At 49.0% G+C, this 23,018-nt stretch overlaps 1 long non-coding RNA gene across 1 annotated transcript; it reads right to left on the reverse strand.

Annotated features, from left to right (window-relative positions):
• Positions 1-16,520: 16,520 nt before the first annotated feature.
• On the reverse strand, positions 16,521-16,945 carry LOC144233150 (uncharacterized). Its single transcript, XR_013335610.1, has 2 exons — positions 16,813-16,945; positions 16,521-16,716 (listed from the first exon to the last, which is right to left on the reverse strand). It is a non-coding gene; the product is annotated as an uncharacterized LOC144233150 (long non-coding RNA).
• Positions 16,946-23,018: the final 6,073 nt, after the last annotated feature.

Consider the following 23,018-nt stretch of genomic DNA (forward strand, 5'->3'; position numbering starts at 1 on the left):
CCCCGCCCCCACTTGCACATGCATGCTCAGGCACTCTCTTTCTCTCTCAAAAATACATAAACATTTTATTTAAAACACAAAAACGTGATGGGTACCTGGGGGGCTCAGTCAGTTGAGCGTCCGACTTCGGCTCAGGTCATGATCTCCCTGCTCCTCAGTTTAAGCCCCGCGTTGGGCTCTGTGCTGACAGCTTGGAGCCTGGAGCCCGCTTCGGATTCTGTGTCTCCCTCTCTACACCCCTCCCTCTCCATTCATACTCTCTCTCTCTCTCTCCTTCAAAAATAAAAATAAATAAATAAATATATATTTTTTTAAGTGAGGAAAAGAGAGCCTTGCAAAGTCCAGTGTTCTAGGAAGATGCGTAGGCTTCGTGGAAGTGTTTCGAATGTGCCTGGGCCATGTGCTCATTTCTGCCACCTGGTCCCAACAGGTGTCTAAGTGGGCATACAGACACACGGCCAGCGCTGTCTTCTCTCCTTTCTTAGGGGTCAGAGGGCAGGCAGAGTGACGGCGCGGGGACTGCTGGGTGATGCATCCAGGCCGGCTGGGCTCTCCTCGGGACTTGTACACGTGCAATCATTCCTTCCGGAACTTTCCGGCCTTCTCTTCCCCGGTACATCTCTGGTCCCACCCCAAGGGGAGCGCCGTTCCCTGCACAAAGTCTTTGCTGATGCGGCAGAGTAGATCGAGTGTCCCTGCTGTGCATGCTGGCAGGACCCCAGACCCTTTGAGGCCTTGGCACAACTGTCACTAAGGGATCCTTTCCATGTAAAGTTTGGACCCGGAGCGCATATTCCCGCGACCGTGCTGCCAGTTTATGCCACCCGTGCGGCATCTGGCTGTTCAAGGGCCCTTGTGCTTTCCCGTATTATTTTTTGCCTTCGTCTACTGTTACCACTTCTCACTACCTCCCACAGGCAGCAACTCCAGTGTATTCAAAATAAATCCTTCCAGCCCACTTTCCAATGCTTATGAAACACACATAATGTTGTTCTTTGGGTAAATATTTCAGATTTATGTCAATGGTATTGTGTCATAAATCTTAGTCTAGTTTCTGCTTTTTTTCGTTTCACACTATGTTTCTGAGATCTAACCATGGCGATATATGCAAATCCAGTCTATGATTCCTCCCTGCTTTGTGTCTGTCCATCACGTGCTTATGTCACCCCTGGTTTATCCATTTCCCCAGTCATGGACCGGCAGGTCACCTCTGGCTTCTTGCTGTAACAAACCTCATGGCCACCAACATCTGCAGGCACCTCTCCCTATCATCCTAGATCAGACTATCTCTAGGATACACATCTCGGTGAGGCATGGCTGTTTAATGGATTGTTATGGGTCGGGTTGAATCCTCCAAAAAGATATGTCCCAACCCACGTATTGCAGAATGTGGCCTTGTTTAGAAACAAGTTTGTTGCAGGCGTAATTAGGTAAGATGGGGTCTTAAGTAGGTGAACTCTTCATCCATCATAACTAGTGTTTTTACAACAAAGGGGAAAGTGACGTAAAGACAGAGTCACACAGGGAGAACACAATGAGGCAATGGAGGTAGGGATTGGGGTGATGTGGCTGTGAGCTGAGGAAGCCGAGGGTTGGTGGCCAGCATGGGAAGCTAGGATGAGGCAAAGAAGGTTCCACCCAGTGTCTCAGAGAGATATGGCCCTGTTTTGACATGTGTGGCAGGTCTGCATCATTGAAGTTCTCTGAACATTTGGAACTGAGAACTTTCTCTCCGTGATAAATACTAGTAATTTGGATCACTCTCATATACATACATGCTACACCCTTCCATCCATTATCTATCCGCTCAGCTATCATTCAACCTTTTGTCTATCCAACTATCCATCATCCATCCATCTATCCATCCATCCATAATCTATACAACCACACACCACACCTCCATTTACCCATCTATCCTTTATCCATCTACCTAACAGTCCATTCATCCATGGATATCCATTGTCCATCCATCCACTCGTTCTACAGATTTTTACTGAGTGCCTTCTTGGTGCTGGGGTCACAGTAATGAACGAGACAAGTCTTTGTCTTCAAGGGACTCGTCATTAGTGGGGAAGGCAGATACTAAACTAGCACTTGTTTTGTTATATGTGCGATAAGCTCTGTAAAGGACAAACGCAGTGCCTATGAGAACATAGCGTGGGGCACCTGACAAAGCCTGGGGGCCACGGAAGACTTCACTGCCAAGGTGACATTGCAGCTGAGGCCTGAGGGATGGGTAGGGATTGGCCAGAGGATACATGTGCAGGAAGGGCCTCCCACACAGGGGAGAACAGGTGCGCATAGTTTGAGGCTGGAAAGCACTTGTAAAGATGTGAAAGAAAGTCAGCATAGCTGGCATGGAAGGAAGGCGGGAGAATGCAGAGATGTGGCTTAATAATTGTGTCAGAGCCAATATCTCCTGAGTGCCCCCAGGGGACCTGTGCATTGGCGGTAAAACACCACACTAGATTAGGAGTAGGAATTAGTTCCAGCCCATCAATGTGGCTCGCTCCAAGCCTTCGCTCAGTTTGCTGACTAAGAAATGGGCACACTCCATAAAAGAAGTGAGCAATAATACAATACCCCTGAAATGCCTCCAGGCTCCTCAAGGGAAAAACAACAACAACAACAACAGCAGCAGCAGCAACAACTGCATAAACCCATCCGTTTTTGCCATTATTTAAAAAATCCTACAAATTAATAACACATGCAGTAAAAACAAAGGAAAAGGCTATCCTTTGCAATTACCTGGTTCCAGTCCTTCTGGGGACTAAAAGATGTAGAGCCTCGTCTCATTTACCCTACAGCATGACTATGAGGTAATAAAATGTGGATCAGTATCGAGGAGGAAGCATAGAAGCTGAGAGGCGAAGTCACCTCCCAAGGTCATGCCACAAGGCTGGGGGAGAAGACAGGCTTCTTGCCTCTTGGTCCACTGCCAGACACATTACAGCCAGACCCGGGTTTTTCTCCATAATTGGGAATACCACCGAGAGCTAATTTCTCCCCACTAGATCCACAGAGTGGAGAAGAGCACTTGACCTAGAGTCTTATGGGGGCGGGGGGGCGCGCAGTCTGCATGCAGACTGTGAAAACAATCAGCTGGCCATTACATTTCCATTTCTCTCAGCCTGCTCCTGTCCACAGAGAAAGAGAGGGAGCCCCGATCAGGACTAGAAAGAGCCAGTCTGCAACACATCTACTCAGGGCTGTCAATAATCGGGTTTTACGGATGCCCAGATTCAGAGGCGAGAGCTTAGTGCCTCTCCATCGATTTAACTATCATTTCAGCTCCATAGCTCACAGCTAGAAACCAGCCTACATAAAACCTCACATTATGATGCTTCTCTTCTTCTTTAGGGCACTGCATTCCATTAGGAAAACCAAACTATTAGAGGAGGGTTTGATGGATGAGCCTGGCGCTATCATCTCGCTGAACAATTACAGGCCTGGCCTGTTAGAGGGGGATACCCCGGTACACGTGTAGGATTTGGTAGATGAGATGTCTGAAACCAGGGGAGGGGCTGGGGAGACAGAGGGTAGACCAGCAAGCCCAGGCTGCCAGCCCTTCAGTGGGCATCTAGCTTTCCACTCAGCAGACCCAAGAGGATTGCACTTCAGAGAGACCTTTCTTCCGACCTAATTTCAGAGTCCAAACAATGAAAGTTAATTGCTGAACAAGTATTTTTTAAGTGTTTCCTCCATCTAAATTCTGGGTTGGTTTGTGGGAAAATATAGAGGCTTCAAGCTAGTGCTGCGGTCTGAATGTGTCCCCCCAGAAGTCATGTTGAAATCCTGATGCTCAAGGTGATGATATTAGGAAGCAGGGCCTTCGGGAGGTGATTAGGTCACTATGATGGAGCATCTATAGAAAGGTCTCTTGTCCCTTCCACCGTATAAGGACACAGCAAGAAGGTGCCATGTGTGAACCAGGAGAGGGTCCTCACCCAACCATGCTTCTGACACCTTGATCTTGGACTTTTCCCCTCTAGCACTGTGAGAAACAAAGTTCTGTTAATTATAAGCTACCCAGTCTGAGATGTTTTGTTTATAGCATCTGAATGGTCTAAGACAGTTATAATCTGTGCTCTCAGGGAAATTTTGATCTACTTAAGAAGGCAAATAGGTAATGGAGATGATAGATCATAGATAGATGGATGGTAATAGATAAGAAAGTAGAAAGATTAGATAGATAGATAGATAGATGATAGATAGATAGATAGATAGATAGATAGATAGATAGATAGATAGAGAACAGATGAATAAGCAGGAGATGGGTGGACAGATGGATGGATGGATGGATGGATGGATGGGTGGATAGTTGATGGGTGGATGGATGGATGGATAGATAGATAACAGTAGTCATAGCAGCCAGTGCTTATTTCTAACTAGATGATGCCAAAAGTAAGCACTCTAGGGCACATTTGGAAAATTGGTGGCCTTTTCCTTCCCTCACTCATGACAAACATTCCTAATTGCTCATGATATCTGTTATAAATTGGATTGTATCCCCCCAAAAGAAACAGTGAAGTCCTAATCCAGGCACCATGAGTGGGGTCTTTGTAGATGTAACCAGGTTAAGGTGAGGTCACTAGGGTGGGCCCTAATCCCATGACTGGTGTCCTTATAAGCAGAGGGAGACACACCGCACACACACACACACACACACACAAAGAGGGGAATGCTATGCAGAGACACAGACACAGAGGGAAGACAGCCAACTGGAGATGGAGGTAGGAATGGGAGTGAGCAGCCGCAAGCCAGGGGAGATGCTTGGGGCCACCAGAAGCCAGAAGACACAAGGGAATATCCTCTCCTAGAGGCTTCAGAGGGAGCATGGTCCTGCCCACAACTTAGTTTCAGGTGTCTCATGTCCAGACTCTAAAAGGATAAATTCCCATTGTTTCAAGCCACTCCAGTGGTGAGACTTTGCTACAGCAGCCCCGGGAACTAACCCAGCATCACTGATGGCAAATCAGGTCAGTTCTCAGTGTCCTCTCAACCTGTTGCTTCCGGTAAGCCCCGCCAATTTGATTCCAGTCGGTACTCGTGATGAAGCCTACTTACTGCCTCTGCTTTAGGAGTTCCGATGATAATTAAGAGAGGCTTCTTGAGAAGGTGGGAAGGGGTAGGCTTTGAAGGATAGGTAGAACATAGATAGGGGAGTTGGGATGTTTGGCAAGGCAGTATTTTGAGACAGGCCAGTTTCCATTTTCCATCCATGGACATCTTAGCTGATCCAGGACATTGGCAAGGTCAACTGAGGGCAGATTTATAGACATCTGCTTTGCAGACACTCAACAGCACACACATGGAGCGCATACACGCACATACAAAATATATCTATTCTAGGCATGCTCATTAGCAGCTAACTTTAATCATCCTTCACGCTTGCATCTCAAATACCAAATACTTTGGTGTGTGCTGTCTATGAACAACACACCAAAAATAGTTCTGGGTAGATAAACACATGAGCCAAGAGGCTGGCTGATTGCAATTTGAGTCGAGTGAAGGCACTGCCTCCCAGATCCCTTCAGTGCAGCCAAAGCTGGAATCTTAACACGGGATATCAATAAATAACTCACCTGAGCCACCCCATCCAGGAGCGCATGCATCTGACCACCCTCTATGGGAAAGCCAAGATGCTCTGCCCCAAGATGTGTCTGCCTGAGGGTCACAGCCCGTAGCTGAAACTCACTGCTTCGCGCAGCCCACCCTCCCACCCCCAGGGTGTGGTAGCTCTTGCAGTTGGGTATTCAGTGGCTGCAAGCTTGCATCGTTGAAAGAGTTGATGAACATCAGTGAAAAGGAGACGTCAGCGGGGACTTTCTACCACCTGCTTCTCCTTCCTTCTGGGCTCCCAAGTACTTGATGCTGCCTGCTGAGCTGATTCATTCACCATGACAAGGATAGAAGGAAACAATGAAATTACAGGTTTATCTAGCTCTCTCCTCGCCTTCCACCCACAGGAGGAAGGACCTAGTGCCATTTTGTAGCTGGTTGAGTGGCGGCTGCCCAAAAAAGATAGGTTCATATCCTCACCCCTTGGGACCTATGGATATGACGCTATTTAGAGAAAGAGTCTTGGGGTGCCTGGGTGGCTCAATCAGTTAAGCGTCCAACCCTTTGATTTCAGCTCAGGTCTTGATCTCAGGGTTGTGAGTTCAATCCCCACATTGGGCTCCGATCTGGGCATGAAACCTACTTGAAAAAAGAAAAGAAAAAGTGTTTATGCAGATGTAATTTAAAAACAATTTTTTAATGTTTATTTTTGAGAGAGAGAGAGAGTGCAAGTTGGGGAGGAGCTAAGAGAGAGGGAGACACAGAATCCAAAGCAGCCTCCAAGTTCCGAGCTATCAGCATGGAGCCCAATGTGGGGCTCAAACTCACAAACCATGAGATCATGACCCGAACCGAAGTCGGATGCTTAACCACCTGAGGCCCCTCCCCCCCCCGGTACCCCTGCAGATGTACTTAACTTCAGAATCTTGAACTGAGATCATCTTGGATTATCTGAGCAGGCCCTAAATCCAATGACAAAACTTCCCAGGGGACACACGGGGAGATGCATTCAGGGGAAGGCCATGTGGAGACATTTGGGGGATGGAGTGATGTGCCCACATCCACAGGGATGCTGACAGCCACCAGGAGCCAGACGAGGCAAAGAACAAAGTCTCCCCTCGAGCTTTGGAGGGAGCATAGCCCTACCAACATCTTGACTTTGGACTTCTGGCCTCCAGAGATGTGAGATGTTTTCACAGCCCCAGGAAACTAACAGACTTTTTTTTGTTTTGCATCAGTGGAAAAGGGGGCCAAGTTTAAAAATATATATATATTGGAGAAGGCAATAGGACTTAAATAACAAGTTGCATTTAATGAGCACTTACCACATGCCAGGTACTTTCTCCAGCTAGAAGGTGACAAAGATTTGAACCAAGCAAGATGAGGCCCAGAGGCCGTGCTTCTAACCAGCTACCCCATTCTTCTAGAAAAGAGTGGGAGTTGTATTTGGAAAGGGCCATGGGAAGGGAATGAGAGACATTAGGAGAATTTGGGAGAATTTGAGAGAGATTTGGGGGCCGGCTGCCATGGAGGGGAGATAGAAGTTCCTAAGTTTTGTTTTACATAGAATTTGGTGGGGGGAAGGGTTTGGTTTTTTGGAGTTTGGTGTTTTTTAAATTTGTTTGTTTTGTCTTTGTTTTTTGGTGTTCCGTGAGGAATTCAGCAAAGATTTAAACTGCCCTCCAGTTAAAAAAAAAATCTTTTTAAATTTTGACATGAGACTGTGCTAAGACCAGCACATCTGGTCCCTGTGTTTTATACGGGTTACGTTGCCCTTCATTCATTGAGCTGCATTTGGCTTATGCGCCGCCCTCTGTGCCCAGTGCTGGGGAGACCTGCAGATGAGTTAGAACTGAGACCCTGACTTGGAGGGCTCAGCGCGTCCTAGTCCAGCAGACGGAGATCCTTGAGCTTGGACACCACTCTGTGGGCAGTGGGAGTTTGCGTGCAGGGGAGGCGGAGCTGAGAGAGGGCAAGAACTGGTTCTCTCTTCCCCAGGCTGCAGAGCCTTCTGGATCTCTGAACCCCCAGCGCCAACCCTTAGCAGGCTATTGGCCAAGGGGATAAACTGATCCTTACAGGCCTCCTGAGGAGTAAAGAGCTATCTCATTCAGGTAGCACAATCAGGCTTAAACAATGTTTTCTCTAGTTTTTGTGGGTGTGGGGGGGGGGAGGGGTGTCAAGGGAATGGGAAGTGGGGAGTGTAGCGTGGTCGACTGACTTTCCTTTAATCTTATCTCCTTGGTGGCCCCTACCGAAGCCAGTCGCAGGGGGTAGTCCTGGCGTTCAGAAAACATTTGCCTTGACGGTACGGACCAAACCCAATTCTGTTCAGCTTGGAGGCTCCGGGGGAGTCCTATCTGATGTGGGAGAGCAGCTCTACATTTGGTGGAACTCCCAGGAGGAACACACATTTCTGTGGTCAGAAGTGACCCGCGAACCCTCTTGGAGAGCCTTGAAATTGGAGGCTATGGCCTTTTCTCCATCAGTCCAGCGCTGCCAGGTTGTCTATGGGGTTGGGGAAGCTTGTCGATTGGCAGTCAGGCACCAGGGGAAGCCGTAACTATGTGAAACAGGAGACAGCGAAGCACTGGACTCTTGCTGAGGTCAGAGAGGCAGTCAGGAGCGGAGGCTGATGGATCCCCCAGTTCCACTCAGGAGAGGAATGGTGGGGGGAGACTGCCTGGCGCTTATGTCCATTTATCCCGTCTTTTCTCTCATTATTATGTTATTGTTGTTATTTTTACTATTCTGCTGAGCGCTTATAGTTGAATTTGCAGAACATAATTGCATACATTAGAGGGCTACACTATAATGGAAATTTTTCTTGAAACGACTTGCTTTTCGATAGGAGAGTTACACCCTCCTGGCCGCTGAAACAGGGCTGTAGGGAAATCAGAGCATTTTCTTCTCCGATCCTCTCTGAGAGTAAAATTGGCCCGCTGAGCTGTCCGTGCGGCTCTGCCGAGGGATCGCATCTTCTGGCCAAGTTGGGTCCTATCCACAGTGGTCCGGAAGCCAGTTTTCCGAATAAGTCAGAGAATGGTTCCTGAGCCGGCGTATTTACTCCAAATTCATCTTGTGTTGCTACACGTGCATAACATTTGTGGATAGATCTTGTATTCTACAATGTTTTATATAGTCTAATATTTCCCCCAGTGTGCTCTGGGGGATACCAGAAGAAGGTTCTGTGGAAAAACAGTTTCCTGGACTGAACTGGTTTGGAGACCCCTAGCTCTTGGATGTGCTTTCACACGTCCACTGAGTCTAAAGTAAACACATCTGGGCACGCTGTTTGAATGTGCACTGGCCAGATTTGGTTGTCCATGGAATCATCCTTTTTGGTGCGTTTTGGGCACCAGATGCATAAGGAAGCCCCGGGAAGGAGCCCGGGAGAGGAGTGGCCATGTCCACGCCAGGTTTCTCAGGCCCTGGGGCAAAGCAGAGTTGGAGGCACTGGGGAAAAGTGGATGTTTTAAGCTGGTCTGACCTGGACTGGCCTGATTTTTACTGGACACTTGCCAGACAGCTGTGGCATCTGCCCAAGATGCCCCCAAGGGCCGGGGAAGGAAGATTTGTAAAGAAGATGGCTGGCGACGGCCTTTGGAGGAAAATGAAACCTTTCACGTCTGTGCCCGCTGGGCTCAGTAAACCTGCCACCGAGACGATCAGGCACATCTATTTGAAGGTCTCTGTAGCGGGTTGAACAGTTTTCCCCAAATCCGTGTCTGCTTGGAGTCTCGGAATGTGACTTTATTAGGAAGTAGTATTGGGGGTATATGTCATGGCAGCCCCAGGAAACGGATGCGACCCCGATGCTAAGCGCCACCCTCCCAGGAGACCGGATGCCCGACGCGGACCGAAACTCAATCGTGCACATCCCCATCGGTGAAGGTATAAAGGGTGTGTGTGAACTTGAGAGGCGCTCATTTTTGCACAAGCGATGGATAATTAGTAGGAGGCCGCGTGCCAGTGTCGGGGGCTGGAAGGGGAGAGATTGCAGAGCAAAGGGGCTGGCTTGGGGACACTGCGAGATGACGGGGAACGGGGGAGGGCAGGAAAGCCCATTAACCGGCAGAGGGGAGTCACCTTGAAAAGATGTGAAGTTCCAGAGCGGGCGCTGGGGGACCCTTGTCATGGCAGACCTGACAATGAGCTGCTTAGTAAGGAGGCACAGCTTGGAGGAATCCGGTGGGGTGGAAGCCGCAGGCCAGGTTTGTGGGGACGTGCCAGGTTGGCAATCCCCGGGACCCAGGCACCGATGTTACAGTTAATCACCTCTGCCCAGGAACAGCCCTGACATTGCAGCGGGCTCTCAGGCGCTTCTCATATTGCCCTTAAACTTCCCCAAGAGCTCACGTCTTTAGCCGTGTGACCTTCCGCTCCCAGCAACCCACCTACCAGCTTTCACGTACTGAGTGCTCACCGTGTGCCCGACAGTGCTGAGTGTTGTATCCGTCGTTTTAATTCTCACAACTGCAAGAGGAAGTGCTCACANGAGGGCAAAGCCAGGTTCCAAACTCAAGGCCGACCACATCCAGTACCCGCTCAGAATTTTGATAGCTGTTTCCGGTAGTGCCTGGGATGCTTTTATGTGCAGTGTAGGTGAATTGTTACTCCTCATCCTTATGTGTCTATTGGACCACCTATTCAAAGATAGAAGCTGCTATTACAGTAATATCCTTTTATTTATTTTTTAAGTTTATTTATTTTGAGAGAGACAGAGCATAGCAGGGGAGGAGCAGAAGAGAGAGAGAGGGAGAGAGAAAGAATCCCAAGCAGGCTCCATGCTGTCAGTACAGAGCCTGATGCGGGGCTCAAACTCACGAAACCGTGAGATCATGACCTGAGCTGAAACCAAGAGTCCGATGCTTAACCATCTGAGCCACCCAGGCCCTATAGTAATTCCCTTTTAAAATAAACTCACTGAGGGGTGCCTGGGAGCCTCAGTCGGTTAAGCGTTCGACCTCGGCTCAGGTCATGATCTCACGGTTCGTGGGTTCGAGCCCCGCGTCAGGCTGTGTGCTGACAGCTCAGAGCCTGGAGCCTGCTTCCGATTCTGTGTCTCTCTCTCTGTCTGCTTCTCCCCCCGACTCTCAAAAATAAGTATTAAAAAAGTTTTTTTAATGAAGTTTAAAGAAGGAAATTAGCTTACTGAAAGAAAAGTTAGTTTATTTAAAGAAAAATAGGAAGCGTGCCGACGTGGGAAAAATCGCAGAGGCGGGACTGAGAAATGACGGCACTGTATCGTGCCATTAGGAGTGCACGGCATCTCCGTAAGGGCCAAGTCTGGCAGAGTCTGCACCTTACCCTCCTTTGTGTTTTGTTTTCTGTGTTTTTTTCTCCCCCTGCAGCCAGCTCAGTGCTTAAGAAATACTTGTTGAGTTCAGCTCAGCCGGGCTCAGCCCGGCTTAGTTAATTGAGTTAAGGCGAGCTGAGTAGTACTGAATGCACCAGCTGGCTGGCCTGGAGGAGATCCAAGTTGAAGATGTTACGAATCGCACTAATTCAATAAGCTGCTGCAAGGTAGTCTAAGTAATGAGACCGTGTGCCTTTCTGTACCTGACTTACCCCGTGTTCCGCTGGCGCCTTATGAGCCGTGCCCACTCCGTAACATAATAGTTCTCTCTCTGGAATGCCCTGTGTGTGTCTGCTGAGACACCAGGCGGAGAGTGTGGGAGAAAAGGAAAAAGGAAGACACAGAGTTCCTCAGACTCCGCCGGAAGACCCTGGTGGTGGAAGGAAGGGCCTGGAGGAAGGAAGCAGAGAACTTTCTGTCTGCCTGTGTGCAGGTGCTGTGACAATCTGTATCTTCCTTGTCTGAAGCACTCACCACGCAGCTAGCGTAGCAATATACCTAAGGGTTCATGCACTTGACTCTGATCTCCTGAGTTTAAATCTATCTGAGGACCTCGAAGAAATTAATTCATCCCTCTGCACCTCTGTCTCCTCACCTGTAACGTGAGGGTAATAATAGTACCTACTGTCCAGAGTGACGGAGGATTTCGTGACGTGATGCCTGTCAAGCACTTAGCACACAGTTCTGGAACAACGGAAGCACCCAGAAAGCTTAGTTGATGATTAGCAGTGACCACTGCTGCCGAAAGGTGTGTTTGAAATACATGTAAGGGCTGCTGCCGGGAGACCAGTCTGCAGACCGAGGGGCATAGAGCAGAACGTAGTTGTTTGTAAACATCCTAAACAGAAGCACATGGCTTACTCACGGAGGTGTTTTGGAACAGTGATGTAAGCTCCCTGAATGAGGAGGGAGTCGTGGGAATCTGGCCCTTGTTCTCACTTCTGGCAAGACCCTACCTACAAAGTAAGTCCCCCATGGCCACCCGCACCCAGAGACTAGGAAAAAGAGCTTCCCTCTCTGCTCTGGGAACCTGCTCCGTTAGCGTTAAGACCCGCCTCCTTGGCTAATAAATCAGCCCTGTGTGGCAGGGGCGCGGGCGGTGGTCCCGGCTGGCCCACGGAGCTCTAACCCACCTGCGGGCTGCAGGTAGGAAGGGCAGGAGAGGCGTGGCTTCTCGGACTCACTGCACTGCCCTGCTGCGTGGCCTCGGTCAAGTTCCTGCCTCTTTCTGAGCTGTTGTCCCTCATTTATGAATAATTGAGAGGGCAGGGGTTGCAGAAAAATCACTTGATTTTCAAGCCTTAAAAATTTGAGGGGCGCCTGGGTGGCTTAGTCAGTTAAGCGTCCGACTTTGGCTCAGGTCATGATCTCGCTGTTTGTGAGTTTGAGCCCCACATAAGGCTCTCTGCTGTCAGCATGGAACCCACTTTGGATCCTCTGTCCCCACCCCCACCCCTGCCCTTCCCCTGCTCATTCTCTCTCCCTCCCTCTCTCTCAAAAATAAACATTAAAGATGGGGCGCCTGGGTGGCTTAGTCGGTTAAGCGTCCGACTTTCGCTTGGGTCATGATCTCGCGGTTTGTGGGTTCGAGCCCCGCGTCGGGCTCTGTGCTGACTGCCAGCTCAGAGCCTGGAGCCTATTTCAGAGTCTGTGTCTCCCTCTCTCTCTGACCCTCCCCTGCTCACGCTGTCTCTCTCTCTCCTAGAAATAAATTTAAAAATATTTTTAAAAAAACATTAAAGAAATATTAAAAAATAAAAATGAAGCCAATACAGGGAAAAATAGAGCCAAAGAGAAGAAGAGAGGCAAACTCCTGAAGACTTCATTGAGAGCCTAGATCCAGCCATGCCTGACACTAATACAACTCTTGCTTCTCAGTTAAAGAATCCAGTACACCTTTACTCTGGCTCAAGTCCATTTCAGATAGGAGCTTGTCATTTTGCAACTGAAACCTCATGACCGACTGAGACACACAGGCAAGTTATTTATCCCCAGAAGTTTCGGTTTTCTTACCTCCTCAGTGTCTCTAAGAAGCTGTAAGCCTCACCTTTAAGGCGGTCTATAAACACATACATCACGGCGGCAGCAGGACATTAGCAACAGTGGGCGATCTTGGATATGTCTCAGTTCTAAGGAAAGCAAAGCAAAGACTGGTTAATATCAGTCCACTTCATTCCCTTAATGAGGGTGGGAGCGGGGGAGCAACAGACAAATAAATGTCCATTATCAATGGGAGTGAAGAAGGCCACATATTACCAGGAAAGTGCCAATGGAGAGTGCATGGGGCTCTGATTTTGGCTTTTTCAGCTAGATGGGGGTGGTGGGCAGGGGGCTAAGGTTCCCACAATTCGGGAGGCCTGGCTGAGCCTGAGGGCAAGCCTCAGTTAGATAAGCCCCCAGGCTCTTGAGGCTAATGAAACTCTAGGGGCATAGTTACGATGAATTTGTTTTAGAGCGGAAGGTTCAGGTTCAGTGGCCCGAGCTCTGCAGCTGTGGGGGAGCGCCCGACAATCCACTGCAGTTCATAACGGTGTCACGCATGTGGCCAAATATTCCCTGGACAGACAGACTGGCCTTTTGTGGCTCCAGAGAGCTGTTCCCGGGGAATGCCATCTCAGAACACCATTGTGGTCGGCTGAAGAACCCTCGAAATTGAAAGCCCNAGTCACAGCCATGGCACATAAATACCACCAGGGGGGAATTCCCACGGAATTTTTTGCAACCACTCAAATGTTTCATTTCCCATTGTTTGCCAGCCCCTCTTGGAGCCTCAACTGTCAGAACAGCAGCAAACACAGGCTGCTTTTCCCCCAGGATCCCACAACACTTGCTCTTGCTTCCCCTCCGTGTTAGGAAGCTGGCATTGGTCGGATATGAATCGGCTCGGCCAGGGAATAAGGTCTGTTAGTCAACTAGTGAAGCAAGTCAGCAGAGGGAATACCCAGCTCTCCCCAACCCACCCTGCTGGGGCGGCAGAGCTCTGTGCTATCGCCCCTGCTTATTACTAGAATCATGGCAACTAATAATTATATTTATAGAAAGAAATCCCTTCTACAAGTCCAAAGCACTTGGCTGAAATCTATGGTGCAGCTGTTAATTTTTTTTTGCTTTTTAAATATGAACCTGAATTATTTCTTCCCCCCCAACTCGGTGTGGTTTAACAGAATTCTAAGTCGTATTCCAAACATCAGTGTATTTACTGATTGACTGAAAAGCATCTGTTTTAGGCAGACCTTGTTAGGCATTTGGGGGACTCAAATACGAATGAGGTATATAGTTGCCTGCCTGTAAGGAGCCCATAGTTTAGGGAGGGCATGGAGATTTCAAGGCAACATGGGATACAAGGATGGTGGGAAGTTTGTCCAGGGGGTGTTGGTGTGAGAGGTGAGTAAGAGTAGCCAGAAGGACGCACACGTGATCTGTCACCAGTTGGCATCGTCCGAATACGTGTAGTATGTATCACGTTGGGCACCCACACAAGGCTGGGCATGTGTAGAATAGCCTGATTAGTGAGATCAGGAGTGAGAACCATTCCTTCACCAGGGCCCACCCCCTTCACAACAGGGATGGATTTCCTTCTTTCCCCGTGATGAATTTATTTAAGTAGCCATCCATCCATCCATCCATCCATCCATCCATCCATCCATCCATCCATTAACATCACGGACATTTATTGATTCCTTTAGGACATGCCAAATAGAGACTCTATACTGGGGACAGCCATTAAATGAATACATGAAATAAAGAGAACTACATGAGCCATTGAATACACCTGCGAGACTTTGCCTGCCCCTCATGACTGATCTCCTACTTTATGCGGAGTGCTGTGGGGGCTACACATTTGGGTCAACCCTTTACGCAGCAAAACCTCTAAGACCAACCAGGACTCCCAATGGGAAGAAGTGACCAGCGCCCGCTCCAGTTTGTGCAACACTGTCTACGCTCACGGACACTCTGGATCCCTGCCAGCAAGACTGGGGCAGGCAGTTGAGGAGTCGCTCTTCACTTTGCAAGGCGGGGCATGCAAGGCTCGGAGAGGTGAAGGGACCAGCCTGCCTGAGGTCACACAGCTGGCCGGGCTGAGATTGCCGTGCATACTTTTACAATGATAGCAACGGGAGTAGAGCAAAATGGTCATTTTATTTTCCCCAAACCACACTATATGTCCCCTGCAGAGGAAACAAAATGCAAAACTCCACCCGGAAGGGAAACTAATGATCTCAGAAAGGAGAGGACTGGGAGATTTTAACACAGCACATGAATTTCAACACATCTCTCTTCTAATGGGACCTCTCCTCCCTGCCTCCGGATGGGTGGGTCTTGGGCTGGACATAGCAGGGTCTGAAGTCACCAGCACCAACATTTATCCACACCTCTGATATCTCAGACATCACAATATTTCTGCCAGGAGGGTATTAAAACTCCCATTTTCCAGATAAGGAGGTTGAATCCCTGGCCACGCACAACTTAGGTAGTAGTGGACCCGGAATTCCAACCCTAGTCCATCCGATCTGAGCCCCTGAGCCCAGGAACCTGTGGAGCTTTTTATGCTCCCCCCCCAGGGGGCCCAGGGGCCCCAGCAGCGGGTGCTGGGGGAGCAGCCTGGGGAGGCAGAGCCCAGGGCAGCGGCTGAGGCTGCAGTGTCCCCGGAGTCAGGCCCAGCCCGCCCACTTTTTAACATGGTGGCATCCCTGACAGACACCCTTGTCCTTTTCCTGTGCTGGCCATCGTAGCACAATAAATAAAACCTTAGAGTAACGTGACCTGAGCCAGGCAGTAAATGATGGCACTGTCAGTTGTACGCGACTGTTGAAACAAACACAGACTGTAATCATCGCGCTGTACGGGGAGAAAGACATTTGGCAAATGAGATTCCATTTTCACATTGGTTTGTGCTGAGCATATAAATTTCCTGCGGGCCGGCCAGCGTTGGGGATGTGTAATTGATTGCCTGCATTATAATAAACAAGCCGTGACAGGTGATCATTCATCATATTCCGCTGAACGTTCCAGCACACCAGAAAACGGAGGAAGAGAGGGAACGCACAAGCGAGGGGAGAGGAGAGGAGGAGTCTGGGGGAGGGGTGGGGGTCGGAAAGACCGAGTATTCCCGACAGACAGAAAGCCAGGGAAGGGGCGGGGGAAAGCATCCGCAGAGCCGGCTGGGCTCGGGGGAAGTGAAGGCAATTACTATAATTCTTTTGATTTTCTAATTTGTTCTTTCTGGTCTTCGTCGTAGGACCCTCCACCCCCCACTCCAACATAGGAGGTGCCCCTCGGGGACTTGGGAAGACACAGAGAATGCTCCTCCCAAGATCGAGGGGAGGAGGGGAAAGGCGAGGTGGGGGAGGGGCCGAGTCTAGTTGTAACCGGAGTAGACACATTCGGGAAAACCTCGGGAGGAGGGGTGTGTGTGTGTGTGTGTGTGTGTGTGTGTGTGCGCGCGCGCGCGCGCGCGCGTGTGAGTACGCGCGCACCAGTGTGTGCCGGACCCAGCTTCGCTTCTGCACTGCGATGCCTCCAATCAGATGGCTAGGAACCAGTCTCTTTAAATAAAAAATTTTAGAGGGTGTTTGAAACACACACACACACACACACACACAAGCGAAAAGTTCCTTTTATTGGAGAGAAGGACAGAATCCAAGTTGGCATGGGATCTGTTTCCAGAAGCCTGTCATATGGCATGCTCTCTCTCCTGCTCGTCCCCCGCCCCAGCCTCTCTCCGTGCCCTTGGCCCGGGGTTGGGGGTCGAACGGGAGCCGTTGGGAAGCACCCTCCTCTCCAGGCGCGTCGACCTAGACAGACACGAGGCGGAAGCACACTGGCATGTGAAGGACAGAAAGACAAATGAAGAACTCTGGAGCCAGGGCTTGCATTAAATAAGTACTTACATTATGCAAAGGCCCAGGCCCTCAACTAGGGGGTGAGTGACGAGCGGGGACCGGGTGGGAGGGATTAGTCTCCCCAGTTCTCACCCTGTCAATTTCCAGCCCTCCCATCCCCGCCCATCGAATGCCCTCTCATTCCCACCTGGGTACCATATGCTTCGCGCAGGTGGGAGCCTTCAACCTAGGGCGAGGGAGTTGAGGGGGCGTAGCCCGCGCTAACATCGNTCCTGGAGTCCTCTGCCTTTTTATCATAGCCCTAACAACTGTAATCTATTACCTTTGAGATGATAAAATCAGCGCTTTGGGAGACTCTCTTCGAGGGACCTGCCTCCCCAAACTGTGACCTCAGCCCCAGCAGCGTGGGCTGCTTCCCTAATGATCTGTGTTCTTTGAAAGGTTAGCAGTTCAGGCAGGTCTCCCAAGAATTCCAGGAGATAGTCAGGGCAGGTGCTGTATATGTTATCCCTTCCCGTCTCCACGCGGCTCTTCGGGTCCTGATTTTACAGGGGGAAAAACCGAGGCACAAAGAAATGAAGTTGTTTGCTCCAGGTCTGGCAGCAAAAAGCATTAACAAAATGGAATCCAAGGATCTTCTTCCAACATCTCTGCGAGGGCACACACCTTCTTCCTCCAAGCCCCATAAATAAGTGCGCAAATGTATATGAGGGGGCAGAGTGGGTCTGTTTGGAGTAATGTGTCCAAACCCTCAATAACGCTCTTGCTTTTTTACCGGCTGTATATCGCACAGATCTACCCACTCTTCTCCACCAGCACTGTGCCCCCTTGGTCCAAGCCTTCTCTCTCCAGGACCACTTCTCCCCACTCCTCACTGGGCCCCCAACATTGTTGCCTACTTCCATCCCTTCCCCACCTGCTGCTAGGATGTTCTCAGTATGAAAACATTATCCAGCTCCCTCACCAGCTGGCTGGTCCTCCCTCCCTAGCTCCATATTATTATCATTATTATTAAATACACATAACATAAAATTTACCTCTTAACCATTTCGGAGTGTGTAACTCAGATTAAATAGATTCATATTATTATACATCCATCAGAACTAGCTACTCCAGAACATTTTCATCACGCCAAACCAAAACCCCTTACCCATTAGGAGTCACTCTCCATTCTGCCTCCCCTCCCCGCCCACCCCTGCACCCCATTCTGCCCTGTCCCTGGCAGCCACCAATCCGCTTTCTGTCTCCATGGATTTACCTATCCCGGACATTTCATATCACTAGAACCTACCGTCAGTGGCCTTTTGTGACTGTCTTTCCCTCAGCAGCGTGTTCTCAGTGTTCGTCCACGTGGCAGTATGTCAGTATTTCAGCTTTGTGTGTGTGGTTGAATACTCTTCCACTGTATGGATATATCTCCTTTTGTTTATCCGCTGATGAACATTAGGGCCATTTCTAACTCTTGGCTCTTACGAATGGTGCCTCTCTGAAATTTGTGTACAAGTTTTTGTTTGAACATCTGCTTCCAATTTCAGGGGGTGTACGCTTTGGAATGGAAACGCCGGGTCGCCCGGTAATTCTATGTTTAACCTGCCGAGTAAATGCCAGACTGCTTTCCATTTTACATGCAGCCGCACCATCTTACATTTCCACTAGCAGAGCCCTGGAGTTCCGGTTTTTCCAATTCCTCACCAGCTTTTGCTGTTTCCCCCCCTTTTTTTTTCTTCCAGCCACCCCATCGGGTATGCCTCCCTCCATCTTTTAGGTCTCTCCCCTCACTGTTCCGCTCTGGCCCATCATACCCTCAAAGATGCCGCTCTTTCTTAAGAGGGGCCTTTGCGTATGCTGTGACTTCTGCCTTCCCTCATCTCCAAGACTAGATCCGACTCCCCTCTGAGGATGCGGCTCAGCCCCCTAGCCTTACATCCCTTGTCCCCCACTGGGTTGTAATTTTACGTTTCCTCATGTGTTACGGATCAACGTCCATCTGCTTGGCTTGACTGCAACCTCTCCCCAGGCCGGGACCCTTCTGCCTTTGTCGTCTCGTCCAGTGCTTCCCCAGCACTTAGCACGGTCCCTCTGAGATGCTGGGTTGCTCAGCAAATACATGGTGAGTGGAAGGATGAACAACGAATGAGATCTGAGCTTGGGTGCTATGTCCTTATGCATTCCCCTTTTCTGTCTTTCACTATTGAGAGGAGTTAGCAGGCATCCAGAAGTCAGGGACTACGAAACCTGCCTTGTCCATAAGGCACCTGGAGACTGATGGGATTCTGGCTACAGAAATAGTCCTCGGTAGGGGCGCCTGGGTGGCTTAGTCGGTTGAGCGTCCGACTTTCGCTTAGGCCATGATCTCGCGGTTCGTGGGTTCGAGCCCCGCGTCGGGCTCTGTGCTGACTGCCAGCTCAGAGCCTGGAGCCTGTTTCGGAGTCTGTGACTCCCTCTCTCTGACCCTCCCCTGCTCACGCTGTCTCTCTCTCTCCTAGAAATAAATATTAAAAAAAAAAAAGAAAAGAAATAGTCCTCGGTAACGTCTCTCTTCAGAGCCACAGGGATTCTGGCACGGGATTCTGAGTCTTGCCTGGGAATTGTGTTCAGTTCCGCCCTGCCTTGCTGCTGAAGGTTTAGGAACTTGAAATATATTTACTTGGTGTAAACATGACCTCAGCGTGACAGGGTGATCCCTGTGTTTGCCAAGCCATTAATTTTTATGTAATAACAACGACCACAACAAACTGCATTTCCCCCCACATTCTGAGTTGTTCATAAGGTCAGATCTGTGGGACTGAGAGAGACCAAAAAAAAAAAAAAAAACCCTTATAAACTCGAATGTAGTTGTGAGTTCTCTGTGTTTCCAGCTCCGCTCCTACACGGAGCTCCAAAGAGCTGAAAATTGAGGATTAAAAATTCATGCGGCTACTTTCTTCCAAGGAACTCCAAATGCTTCCGATGTTCTCGTCATCCTGTGAAGTCATTAGTGGTCAGATAACACCATGCCCATCTCGAAGACAGGGAAACAGAGGCCCAGAGACCTGGAGGCAACTTTGTCAGGCCCCCCCTGCTAAGGAGGCAGCAGGCTCAGGCAAAGGGCCCTCTCCCACCTATCTTTCAAGTCCACATCCTCTCCATTAGCTTGATTAGGACAATTGATTTATTCATTCTTAGTGGTTGAGAGGAGGAGAAAAAAAAAAAGACCCAACATGCCATTTGTGTGATATAAATATCTCTGGAAAAAGCTAAAAAACATTGTGTCATACATATTTTCTTAATACCCCGGTCAATCACATATGCCCAAGCGCACAGTTCCATCAACCGAGGAGGGGGTGGGGGCGAATCGGGTGGAGACTCAGGGGAGGCTTCGCTCTGGAATCCTCGGTCCCAGCTAAAGATACACTGGCAGCATTTTATTTATTTATTTATTTATTTTTCTTGACCATACTCCCTTCAGAGAACTTGTCCTTGATGTCTCAGAAGCTTGTGTTGGGCCAGAACATTAGTAGGCAGGAAAGCAAGGGTGCCCGGATGCCTGCAAAACTGGTCGGTCCCCAAAGAAAAAGATGGGGGTTGTCACTTTCTCACTCAGCATGCTCCTCGACTCACAGAAGGATTTGGATCTCAACATGGTTCCTCCCCCTCCCCCCCCATCATCAAAAGGCCTTTCATCCCCCAGTGATTCTACTGTTAGGAATTTAGCTCAAGGAAATAATTAAAGACATGTAAGATGGCTCAGTGACAGGATGTTCCTCACAACATGTAGACTATGGTGAAAGATTAAAAGTTACCCTCATAGCCAGTCAACTGTAGGCGATCGATAAGTCAAGTCTGGTGGTTCATCCCCTAAAACCCTGCTCAGATTTAAAGAGAAGAAAAGAAAAAAAAAAAAGACCGAAGGGAGATAAACCAAGGTGTTCATAGGGTTTGTCTTTGGATGTGGAATTATGGGCAATTTTTGCTTTCCTGTAGTAAGGTCTTATTTTGGGGGTGACCTACTCAAAATCAACTTAAATTTGGTTGACTTTATTTTTTTATTTTTTAAAAGTTTATCTATTTTGAGAGAGGGGCTGGGGAGGGACAGAGAGAAAAGGAGAGAGAGAGAAAATGCCAAGCAGGCTGTCAGTGTGGAGCCCGATGCAGGGTTGGAACTCAGGAACCGTGAGATCATGACCTGAGCCAAAACTAAGAGACGCTTAACCAACTGAGTCACCCCGGTGTCCCAAATTTGGTTGGCTTTAGCAGAGACTTTACAAAGTCGCTAAGATTTAGAAGTCAGAAATGGAACAGGAAAGGCACAGAAGTAAGGGCCGTGGGGCAGGTCAGGGTCAGAAAGGAAAACAGCCTGACTGAACTCGGAGATTCCAAGTGCTAAGTGCTTAGACAGATGGCAGATTTTTGCACTGTGGACAGACTATCTTCTGAAAACCAAGGAGAGGAGAGTACACTGGCTGTGACAGGCAATTGGGAGGCACTATAGACTGTGGAACAAGAAAAGGCACTGGAAGTTCCAGTCAGTCCAAGAAGTGGATTCACTGGGAACAAATCTGGTGGTCTCCTAATTCTGTTGTGGAAGGGTCTGAGTTCACTGGATCTGGGGGTAAAGGCTTGGGAGAATTACAGAACTCTAAATATATGGAAGAAGTCTTAAGATTGCTTTGATTTTACAGATAGGACAGCTGCAGCCCAAAGAGTTAGACAGATTGTTCCCAGAGCCATAGAGAAAGATGGTGGACCAGTTGGGACTGGCAAGCAGGGGTCCTTATTCCTAGCTCCAGTCCTGGCCCACCTCTTGCCCAGGATCCATTTCTTTCCTTCCTTCCTTCCTTCCTTCCTTCCTTCCTTCCTCCCTCCCTTCCTTCCTTCCTCCCTTCCTTCCTTTCATCTTTTAATTTGAGAGAGAAAGCAATGCTCAAGCAAGGGAAGGGGAAGAGGGAGAGGGAGAGAGAGAGAAAACCTCAAGCAAGCTCCATGTTCAGCATGGGATTCAACACAGGGCTCAATCCCACAACCTTGGGATCATGACCTGAGTTGAAATCATGAGTCAGCCACTCAACCAACTGAGCTACCTAGGTGCCCCTGGGATCCCATTTCTGAGATTTTAACCACACATCCAACCTTCTAGGAAAACTGATGACCCTGACTTACTTTTTGGAGTCCCACCTAAAACTCTTTCATTCATCTGTTCATCCAGCATCTCATAGAATGCAGACAGCCCTGGTGTAATTGTGGAGGCCAAGAAGAGACAATGTTGGCATCTAGTAGGTGATCAGTAAATATTTGTGGAAGGGGGAGAAGGATGGGAGAGAAGGAGGGAAGAATCAGTTCTGCTCTCAGATAACTCAAGAGCTAATTCGGAAACCAGACACAACCTTTTACGGGAGATGAAAGCCATGCTTACTGCTCAGGCAAGATCTATAACAGAACCAAACTCAAAAAAGTTGATCCCCAACTTCTTTTACACAAGGATTTAATTCAACTGATAATTTAGAGAGCTCCTATAATGAGCCAGATCAAGGGATTAAAATTTCTGTTATTTCCCCACGGGTTACATGCTGAACCCCGAATGAACAGGAGAAAGGATCTGTGGAAGGAGAAAACCCAAAGAGTCACCCAGCACCCGGAAATGATGGATTCTATAAAATTCTCTGGACAACCCTGACTTGTTTTTCAAACTCTAGTGACTTGGTCTGATTCTCCTTTGGCACTCAGGCTCTGGGGTCCACCGCTCCGGTCTGCTGGGGGAGGGCTAAGCATAATAAGCCACCATCAGACCCTCCCACTGGCTCCACCCTTCTTCATTGCCCGTTTCCAGTTATTCAGTATTCTCAGGCCATTTCAACCTCGCATTGCCAAGGGGACATAAATCAAGAGGCCGCAGCTCCCAGGGCTCTTTGAGAAACACGGAGGGACTCTGCAGAGCCTTTCCAAGGGGGCACATGGGGGGAGGAAGGGGAAAGAGACATAAGCAGAAAGTTATACATGGTTCCTTTAATCACCGGGGGGAAGGAGAGAGGAGAACCGTTCAAACAGAGCCCCAGAAGTCTTGCCGAGAAGTCAGCTTTAAGCTGCACTGTTCCAGCAACTGCTGTTGGCATCACTGGGGTTTGTCTTGGCCCAAACCTGTCCTGGGAAACAAGAGAAGCTCACGCTCTTGGAATGTGCTCCCTTAACGATTCACTCAGCAACTCCAGCTTTGGTGGACAATAAAAAAAAAAAAAAAGAAAGAAAGAAAGAGAAGAAAAGAAAAGAAAAGCCATCGA

The sequence above is a fragment of the Crocuta crocuta genome, unplaced genomic scaffold, assembly GCF_008692635.1.
Source record: "Crocuta crocuta isolate KB4526 unplaced genomic scaffold, BGI_CrCroc_1.0 scaffold339, whole genome shotgun sequence".
Lineage (NCBI taxonomy): Eukaryota > Metazoa > Chordata > Mammalia > Carnivora > Hyaenidae > Crocuta > Crocuta crocuta.